We start from the raw sequence: 11,188 nt of genomic DNA on the forward strand, positions 1-11,188 counted from the left end.
TTTTGCTTCTCTCTTACCTTTAGATGACAAAGGGAAAAAAAGTATTAACAAGAGTTTTGGCACCAAACCTTAGTTTTGTAAAACCCTACCCCAATGAAAAGTTGCATTTTGGACAACTAGCCCCATTTTCTAACAATGATGAAAACATTCTCTTCAGACTTTTGGTCAAAAGTACTGCACATTAAAGGGAAGAAGGAAGACTCAGTGCTTCTGGCCAAAATGTACATCGTTTAAGACAAACACAACATTCCAAACTTGCTCTCTTACAAAATATAATACAAAGAAAAGCAGAGCAAAGTAAAGCATCATGGAACTAACCATGTGAGACATAATGACAATTCTAGATACAGCTTGAAGTAAAGCAGTTTCATAAAACCAATTAGAAATCATAATAGCAGAACTTCACTCCTTAAACCTTGTTCTTAATGAATTTTGAGGTTTCTTGTTCAAACAGCAAGATTTAGCTCTTCTAAAAATAGGTTGAAATTCTCAGAAATAAAAAAGGACAACTGTTGTTATTATTTTCCATTATATTTATATATTTCATTATCTAACATCTTTTTAAGTCTCATGAATTTAATTCTCAAGACAACAGCAAGAAAGTTTAAAACACAAGGCATCATTAGATGCCTTTGCTTAATGTTTAAATAATGTCTAAGCAACAAGGGTAATTTTTGTCTTTCTGCATCATCTCAGTATAAGTTGGCAATACCTGAAATTCATTAAAGTCCTAGAAAACTCTGATGAATTGAAATGAAGCTATAGCCCAATACTAAAGAAAACAACCTGAAAAAGGATAAATTGAAGAGACAGTAAAATATAAGAACTATCTGAAGCCACACTAGACATACGAAGGCAGTGATTCCTAGTAAAGGTTTCCACAAAAGTTTATTTTGACAGGACTTGCAGGTTAACAGTTGCCTGTACAGAAACAAGAAGAAACTGTGAAATAACACTGTATTTTAAGAGATACTTCGGTCACTCTTTCTTTTTTCATTCTTTTAAAGAAACTGATATTGATATATAACAGTTATATCTGTCACACATCATCATAGCTCTTTACCATTTTCCCTAAAAGATACAAATACCCACCAGCTTCAGAGCCCTGCTTTAGCGTGGTTTCTTTTTTTTTTTTTTTAATTTGAGAACACATAATTAGTTGTTAAACAAAAAAAAAAAAAAAAGTGAAATAAGATACTAAAATTATGTTTGGAAGCCATAAGTTCACTGCTAGCAACATTTTATGAACATGGTAATGTAGCATGTTGCATACCTCTTGGCAGTGTCATTCAGAGAATACAAACCCCGGCAGGTAAGGAACTGCCTCAGATAAGTAAGGCATGTTTAAATATCCTAAAAAAACATCACAGAATCACAGAATGGTAGGGGCTGGAAGAGACCTCTGGAGATCTAATTCCAACCCTCCTGCTAAAGTAGGATTCACCTAGATCAGGCTGCACAGGAACCTCTCTGGGCAGCCTGCTCCAGTGCTCTGCCACCTGCAAAGGAAAGAATCATGTGTTCTACTTTGATGCCAACTACCCCTTATCCTATCACTGGGCACCAGTGAAAAGAGTCTGGTCCCATCCTCTTGGCACCTGCTTTTTAGATATTTCTAAGCAATGATATCCCCCTCAGTCTTCTCTAGGCTGAAAAGCCCCAGATCACTCAGCTTCTCATAAAGAGAGATGACCCAGTGCCATCATCTTTGTAGCCCTCCTCCATGGGACTCTCTCCAGTTAATTCCCTGTCTCTGTTAAACTATAGGGAGCCTAGAACCTGACACAATATTCCAGATGTGGTCTTATGTCATGGTTTTGACTCAGCAAGCAGCTGAGTTCCAACAGTCTGCCAGCATGAAAAAAAATTTTCTGACTATTTTGATTGATGTTCCCTGTCCAGGAATTGAATCCAGGCCGTGTGGGTGAAAAGTAAGAATCCCGAGGACAGAGTAAAGGGAGAGGAGAGGTCCCCTAACGTGCTGGTTACATTCTTCTTAATGAACCCCAGGATACCAGAAGAGCAAACTACTCCCTCAGAGTTAACTTGTCCACCAGGACTCCTAGGTCCCTTTGGAACTGCTTTCCAGGAGGTCAACTCCTAACCTGTACTGGTACATGGGGTTATTCCTCCCCAGGTGCAGAACTGTACACTTGCCTTTGCTGAACCTCATGAGGTTCCCCTCCATCCAACTCTCCATATCCTGTCCAGGTCTTGCTGAATGGCAGCACAGCCTTCTGGCATGTCAGCCATCCCTTGAGGTTTTCTATCATCAGCAAACTTTCTGAAAGTATGCTCCATCTCTTCATCATCATCTTCACTGATGATGTGGAGCAAGACTATATGCAGTATTGTACCCTGGGGAACACCACTAGCCTCCAACTGTATCAGACTCAGAAATAACATTTGGGTTAATTTAAATTCAAGTAACATTTGGGTGACCTACTTCAGCAGAAGCACTGACAAAAATCAACACAACATACATACACAGGCATTTGCAAACAAAGGTTTCCAGAGACAACCTTTTCAGAAGATAGGGAAATAGACATCAGTCACCAGAAGGAGACACAGGTAGAAATTAAAATTTACAACACCACAAGATACACTACAGAAGAAGCTGAAATTTAGTTTCACAACATTCAAATTTACCTCTTCTAGGAAGTCAATTTTCTAAAGGAGGAAGAGGATTGTTGCAGTTTTTCAACCTGGGATGCATTTGTCAAGGCTTCAATTACTGCCTTTTTTTTCTGAAAGGTGACAAGAAGTTCTGATGATCACAAAACAAGGAGAAATATAGTAAAGCAAAGCAAACAGTAATGTATAGAATTATAGAATCATAGTATCATTAAGGTTGGGAAAGACCTCTAAGATCATCAAGTCCAACCATGAACACACCACCACCATGCCCAATACAGCATGTCCTGAATTGCCATGTCTACAGGTTTTTTTGAACGCCTCCAGGAACAGTGAACCACCACTTCACTGGGCAGCCTGTTCCAATGCTTGACCACTCTTTCAGTAAAGAATTTTTTCCTAACACCCAGTCTAAACCTCCTCTGACACAACTACCCTACAGGCACACTGTCAATTACATACAGACTTAAACATGCATATATGTATGTATTTAACTTATTATCGGCTGTTTCTTGTAACTATCAGACACACAACTTCCAGACAGAATACCAGGTGTGTAAGATTTGACACAGCACTTCAAGAAGTTTCCCCCTTTTACAACAAGCTAGAAGCAACCTTTAACTTTTGATATACACTGCTCTCTAGAAATGTCACAAGGTGCCTCTTAGATCTAAGTTATTATGCTTGCAAAGCAGAGGTTCAGTTGTAGCTAACCTGCTTTCCCTAGTATCAAAAACCAAAGATACAGGTCCTGGATTTTCACCAGGTGAGCCCTTCCAGAGATGCATTAAGTTAGCCATCATTTTTTCCTGGACAGGAGCTCAAGTTACTTTAGCCCCAAAGCAAGAATCACAGCTACATATCAGCAAATAAGCATAAGATCTTTTTTCTTATTTCTGTAGTTTCCTCTACAAATAAGCACAGGCTGTTCAAACATTCTCGTTTGTCAGTTTGCTTACAAACCTAAATTGCAGGTTTTCTAGAACTAAATTTGAGATAATTTTTAAAAAACATTTAAAAAGAGTTACATAACATCACAAATGGAGTGTGGATGCTCAAACTGGTTTATTCACAAAACAGTCCTTAAATCACAGGCAAACACCAGCAGTAACTGAAGGCAAGTAATTTCTCTCCTTCAGCATTGTATCAACTTGCCAGATTACATAAACTTTCTATTAAGTTGACTATTTTGTTGGAGAAACTTTGCAAGGGGGAGTTAAGGTTATACTGAAAAACAAATGAAGAATCCCAAAACAGCAACAAAACAAACAAAACACAAATTCTGTTTCTCTTAACACTCCAGTGAACTGCAGAGGTTTAAAAGACCAAATGAGGGGGGGAAAAAAAAAAAAAAAGGACTGGGTAATATATTCAACGCTTAATGAAAACATCTGCTCAGGAACATAGCAGCAGGCAGAAAACAAATCAAGATGTCTGACCACACAGATTCTTAATTTAAATACTGGAACGTGTAAAGCAGAAGAGTAGCTGAGAGGCAGTTGAAAAACAATGAAAAATAACTTCTAATCTGGATATGGGAATAATTTTAAATAGTCAATGAAAAAAAGAACAGGGTGTCTTTGAAGAGCATGGAATTAAGTGGTAAAGAAGGCAGAATGTATTTTTTGTAACAGAGTAGTAAAAAAAAAAGTTAAAATGTAACAAGATATGTTAGACTGCTAACAGAATACTGTTTCTCATACTGTAAGGGTAGGAGTCATTATCATAAAAATATCATGAGGGCAGTAAGATGAGATTTTAGATAAGCATTGTAACACCAGTTTTGTATGCTTCTTTTGTAGAACAGGATTAGTAAAGGAGAAAACAGTGTAAGCTAGCACTTACTTCATATGCTTTTACAAGGAACTTCTGCTAGGAATATCTCCTCCCTTCATTTCTGTTTATATAGGCATATACAGCTTCATCCAGCTACTGTCAAATTACATGCTCGATTATATTAAACACCCATGGTATGGTCTGATTTCCACACTGGAAAAGGAGTTAATTCTTAGGCTAATCTGATCCCATTCTGCCAGAACTCTCTTGACCATACAGCTCCATAGCACAGAGAAACAGAAACTTCTGCAAGGTACAAAACTGGCAAAGGCAGAAAGAAACCAAACATTTTCTGAACAATTGTTAATTTAAATCTTCAGCTTAAGGATTCTCTTTGATAGGATGAGAGTCCTCTTCCAAGTTCAGTTCTTATGTAATTTAATTGCAAGCTAAAGCAGCCAGACAAGCATCCCAACATTAAAATATAAATGCTGACATACTGTATAGATAGCATTTAGGTTGCCAGACTTACTAGACAAGACTTAATCACACAAAACAACTTGGATAAGACACTTCTTCCCCGTCCACTCTGACTTACTAGTAATAACTAGGATAAAAAAAAATTCTTTTTGGATACCATCAACAAAGGAAATTACATTGAAGTGTAACTTACCACAGTGAGGTCAAAGACAATTGACAATACTCCTGCAAATTTTAATAGTACCCTACTTGCACAGAAGTGAGCTCCACTTATCAATTCCTATCAGTTTTGGCTGTGGCAAAAAAAAAAGGGGCAAACACACAGACCATCTGTTGTTCCAAAAAGCTTCCTCCAATTCATTTTGAGCCCTCAGGTATCTTCTGTGCCTTTTCAAGCACCAGAAAGCTCAGTGGCCAAACCTATCTTTCTACAATTACAACAAGAAAACTGTGATTTGCAGATACAAAGTTGCTGAAGGCAAACAGTTAAGGCAGTGTGAATGAAAATGTAACACTGAAAATATTTCAAATCAGATTTGAAAATATTACTTTAAAGGTTTTTTTCTTCATTGTATTGATCAAAAAAATTGTAGAAAACTATGAAGACAGGTGACTAGAGAAAAATAAGTCCCATTTGCCTCAGAGGCTCTAAGAACCTGAATAAAACACAACTGTACACTTGTAGATGAATCTCTCACAGGAGTTCATGTAATGAACGAAACTGAAAAGAGAAGAGTCAAGATGATCGAGAATGTGGAAAGAGACATTTATCTTCCGTATAAGAAGAAAACAGTCCTTTATGTTCCTTACAGGATTTCAGAAACATTAATATAACAAAGAAATTATCCTGCAGCCTTAAATACAGCAAAAGACATGGTAATTATTCTATTATAAAGACACAATACACTTAAAAATATGTATATACATACGCATTAGGTTAGCCATAAAAATGTTACCTTACTCTCCCAGCACCAGTTTCCTTAGAAACAACTTCATGTAGTCACCCTACATTAAACCTAATACATCCTCATCAGGATCCTGCGTGATAACCCCTAAAAAAAAATTGACTGAAAAAACCCCAATCAACCTAACAAAAATCAAATGCAACACAAAACCAAAACAAACAACAAAACATACCATTAAAAAAGCCTTCAATACAAATTTTGGAATAGGACTGCAGACATTATGCTGGGAAAGATCACTGTCTGGCCTTCAAGCAAAAGAAATACATGCAGAAACAGTTCTAAATATATGAACTGTAGATTCTATGCAGCTTCCCATTTTTCTGCTGTAGAATCAATAGAAAGGCCTGTTACATTCTGAAAATAACCATTAAAAAAAAATTCCTCTATCAATTCTAGACCAACATATCCACAAACTCTTAAATGAGTGGAATCTCCAAATGTATCTGATCTAATTCAGTAACAAAGTTTCAACATAAACTTTGAAAATGCCAGATAAAGGTTCATGAGCATTATGATATATTCCTCTGCTATATGATGCCATATATTCAATATGCATGAATCATATGTATCAGTCACAGTTAAGATTTATGGTTTTCAAGGATAAATTTAATTCTGACTCAAATTCTGGTGTTGCTTTTCCAACAGAAGTTCCCAGTCTTTAAAAGGCAAAACTGAACAACAAATATAGTTACATGAAACATCTACCATGATCTCACCACTACTCATCAAGACAACATGACTTCAAAACAGCACAGATTTTTGCTGCTTGTTTTAATAGAATATACAAGATAGTTGAGCCCTGTACACAAAACACGAAGGCACATGCAGAGGTTGTTTGCTATTCACAGATAAAGTGACGCAAAGTAGCATCAAGAATCCAGAAACGTAAGATCTGCTTCAACTTTCAGAATCAAAACTGCTCAGACCATTACCTGCCTTTAATAATTCCAACTGTTACTTCACAGGGAACAACTCATCTTCTTCCATGTTATGCATCACAGCATTATTTCAGTGTTAGTAATTTTCATTTTCACATTTGTTTTCTGGAGGTTAGAGAACTGCAAAGGAACAATCTCACAAAATGAGAGGAAAAATACACCTATTTTGAGAATAGACAAATCATTCCGGTCAGGATTTTCTCATTTAAGAAGTAACATATGTTCTGACCATCTTACCTCTGTACAACACAATCTATTAAGAGCTACCTTAACACCAACTATCCATCGATTAAGGTGACTGTGCTACAAAAATTGATGCTCATGACTAACCCTGCTAACTTCACTAGGATTCTTCCAGATCAAGGGCCTGCCTCTTTCACAGAAAACAATGAAACAGTACATCTAAAGAATTAAGTCCTTTTTAATCACCTTCATAGAAGCTCTCATGGAATTCTGAAACTCAGTTTAGTATAATTGGCATTCTATGGCCTACCACATGGAAGTATATGCTACTTCTCTGTGAAATAACTATGAGAGAATTAAAACACTTGTAAATGTGAACAATGTGAACTAGCGCAACAACTACACTAATTTCCCCTTTTCTCTCTGTATGAGTTTAATAAATAATCTTCACAGCTGAATATTTAAACACAACCTGTATTGTATACACGGTTGTTATTCCTCTACTGTTAAATCAGTATTAGAACAGAATAGACTGATCAGTCATAAGGAAGAATTAGTTAATATTTTAATGTGAAGTGGTTAACTTTTAATGTATTTCTAAAACAATGGGGAGCATTAAATTGCTAAAGTATGTGGGGGTGTTTCCTCAGGGGACAAGTGTCATTGGTTGCTTTTTTGTGTTTTGTGAGGCTTTTCTAATCTAAAATTTTAAATCTTTTTTCTGGGGCAAAACTTTGCATATAATCTCTTTTGTAATGTAATGTAAACCCAGCACAAACAACTTAAACCAACCAGATCTTTTATGCACCCTGTTAGGCAAGACCTTCCACAATATTTTTCATTTATCTAAGCTATAGAATTGCCAAAAAACTGCAGCCATCCATAGATACAGCCATGACAACTTTAGTTGAAATGCACAGCCCTATTCCCCCCTCCCTAATGCTACAGAAAAAACAGAAAGATAGTAAGTGTGTCCTATTATTTTCATGTGTATTTTCTACTCACAACCTGAACAAAGTGAAAAGCCTTTTGTGAAATACTGCCATAATGTACACTCAGAAAGCAGGAATCTTGCAGGATTACGACTTAACAGGCAGCATTGAAAATTCTGTGCAGCTATCTTCATGCATACCCTTTTTCCAGCTTGTTTGGTGTAAAAAGAATAATGGCATTTATTCATATGTGGTCAATTTTACAGCATTCTAGGTTTTTAAATATATTTTCTTGCACTCAAAAAACCCCAGTAGAAATTCTCACCAAGGACTCAATGTTCTAAACTTCGGCTATTTTTACGTAACCTCACCCATACGCAGAGGTTTTGTTTGTAATACTAAATCGTTTTCCTGATAAAAACAAACTTAAAAAGCAGTTGGTAGAACTGCGTTTTTCCTTCCTTCAAGTCTCTCGAGTATATTTTCCTTTGGAAAAAGACCAGAGACAGCCTTATAAGCAAACATGTCAAAGAGTTACACTATTGCTTTCTGCAACATTACTCATCGCATCATATTCTAAATATTATGTCTAACTTAAACAGAAATACATCCGTATGAACTATGCTAAACAGTGTCCTTACTCTTTTACAGGTAAGTCACTGACTATCTATGTGACAGCTATGATCTTATACCTCTTTTATTAGTTATATTACAATATAGCAAATTCAGTTCATTCTCTTCACTGTCCAAAGTTTTTTAATCAAAGTCTGAGTTTAACTGAACAGCCTGTTAAAACTGTCACTCTTCCCATAGAATTGTGTTGATAGGAATCAGCAGCATTTACTGGTTCAGGCACCTGAAATTGTTAGATTATACGTTTTTGGTGTAATATATTCATCTAACACCCTTCATATAGCATGCTTCACAAAACACGTGAAGTCTTTCAAGGGCAACTTAGGTGGTTTAGAAATACTAAGGTTATTGGAATTATGGCAGTGGACCTGCATAGAGAACACTGATTAACTTCTCAAAAAGTAAGGCTGATCAGTTATACAGCCAAAACAAAGAAACCTCAAGCCTCCACAACAACAAAAAAAAAGCAACAAAACCAAACCAACACAGGGAGTCCACATGTGACTACTTCAATACTTAAGACTTTTGAACAAAATACACATCCAGACCTAACACCTTGGACCTCACAGTTATATGAAGATTTGCAAGATGATTATGCAATAATTATCTCTTATCAAAGAGAACTGGGAGCTTCACACTTTTTGCTTAGCTGCCAGCTATCCAATTCACACCAAAAAGACTTCTGTAATAAGTTTTTAACTATCTCGTTTCCTAATCAGTTGTTTAATACTTAAAACCAAGAAATAAGATTACAATTTCAAACATTCTCCTGCAATAAAAAAGTAAATGCTAATAAAAACATTAATGCAATGCAGATGAATAAACATTCAGAATTCACTCATAGCAATACTGTGCATTTCAGACATGATATAAAGTCTGTGTTTACAGAGACAATCACACAATCTATTAAAAATCAACACATGACTAAAGAAGCATGCCCCTAGAGTTCATAGAAATAGCCATAACATAACTGCTACTGGAATTCTGCACAACGCCAGTACATACAGGAGAAATATTTTTTCTATCGAAAGCTACTTAAATATGAATTTGAATTACCCCAAAACTTCATACAGCTGAGAACTCTTTAAATAACGATTAAGGTTTCTTAATTAGCACAATAATGTCCATTTAAGATCTATTCTCTAGAGGCATTCTTCCTTTATGTTTTCTTGAACTTCCTTCTACCTTCCTCATATTGAGTTCAGTGTTCTATCTTTAGCACATACCTATACCTGCAAGTCTAACAAAAAGAGCACAGATAAAAAACACACAAACAAACCAACCTTTGAACTTTTGGTTAATTATATGTTGCCAAATAAAGTGAAGCAGGGACATTCAATACCCCATGGCAATCAGCACAATATTTCATTGCACAATTTCAGCAACATCAATGCCACTGACCCCTAACTCAGTTTGGAATCCATCCATAGACCTTCTGCACAACAAATGTGAGATTCCACTCTTGCACATTTGTTTTTCTGCCTTAACATCATGAGTTTTACTCAATTTAAATACTGAAGTAGCTTTAAAAAAAGGGGGTAAAATTGCAAAAACAGTTTATGTATAAATATTATGACAGAATTTATTGGAGCATTTCCAGTCATTTTCCGAAAAATCCCAGAGTTTAGGTTTTGGCTAACTTGGCATACTAAAAAAATAGACAAAAATTGCTAACATTTTAATTAAAAAGGGACATTAGCACAGTAGTTTTTAGTTTTACCATGTAAGCTGCAAAAATTAACTTCTAAAACCTCTAGCACACATGTAGCTAGGATTCAACTTATACAGAGGAACAAAGTAAAGCACACGCTCTGCCAAAGAGTTTAGTGTAGTGATTTCTGGAATACAAGATATGCGCTTATAATGCAGCTGCCATTTGAATGATTTAAATATTCAGATGCCTCAGAAATGTTTTCCTATGGCTGAAGGGATGGTAATAATCCAACAGTTTCATATCTGTATGTACAAAGAATTATTGCATACAGGTTTTCACCACTTATGCAGAAAAGATACACATTCTGTGAGGATAGCAGTTATTTTCACTAGATCTACTATACATCTTAAAGAACTTCATATTCCAAGTCCAGTCAACACTGGCACAAGCAAAAAGATATCTCAGCTACTTCTGCAATTGGTCCTTTGAAGATTCATGGACAATAAACTGCCTAAACTGTTCACATTCCAGCAATCAATTGGACAGACTGGACAAATATGCAGGGGAAATTATTTTAAAATTTTTTTCTTTGATGTTTCAAAGTCTCAATTTTTTTCCTTCTCTCACAAACAAACAAAAAGAAAGCTAGAAGTTCTCTTAAACTGCAGTGGGTCCAGAGGAAGGCCACAAAGGTATCAGAAGGCTGGAGCACCTCCCCTATGGGAACAGGCTACAAGAGTTGGGACTGTTTAGTCTGGTGAAAAGGCGGCTTCAGGGAGATCTTATATCCACCTTCCAGTACCTGAAGGGGGCCTACAAGAAAGCTGGGGAGAGACTTTTTACTAGGGCTTTTTGTGATAGAATGAAAGGGAATGCATTCAAGCTTGAGGATAGATTTCGACTGGATATTAGAAAAAAATTCTTTGCAGTTGGGATGATGAAACACTGGAACAGGTTGCCCAGGGAGGTTGTGGATGCCCCCCTCCCTGAAGG

This window comes from Indicator indicator, chromosome 5 (genome assembly GCF_027791375.1).
Source record: "Indicator indicator isolate 239-I01 chromosome 5, UM_Iind_1.1, whole genome shotgun sequence".
Lineage (NCBI taxonomy): Eukaryota > Metazoa > Chordata > Aves > Piciformes > Indicatoridae > Indicator > Indicator indicator.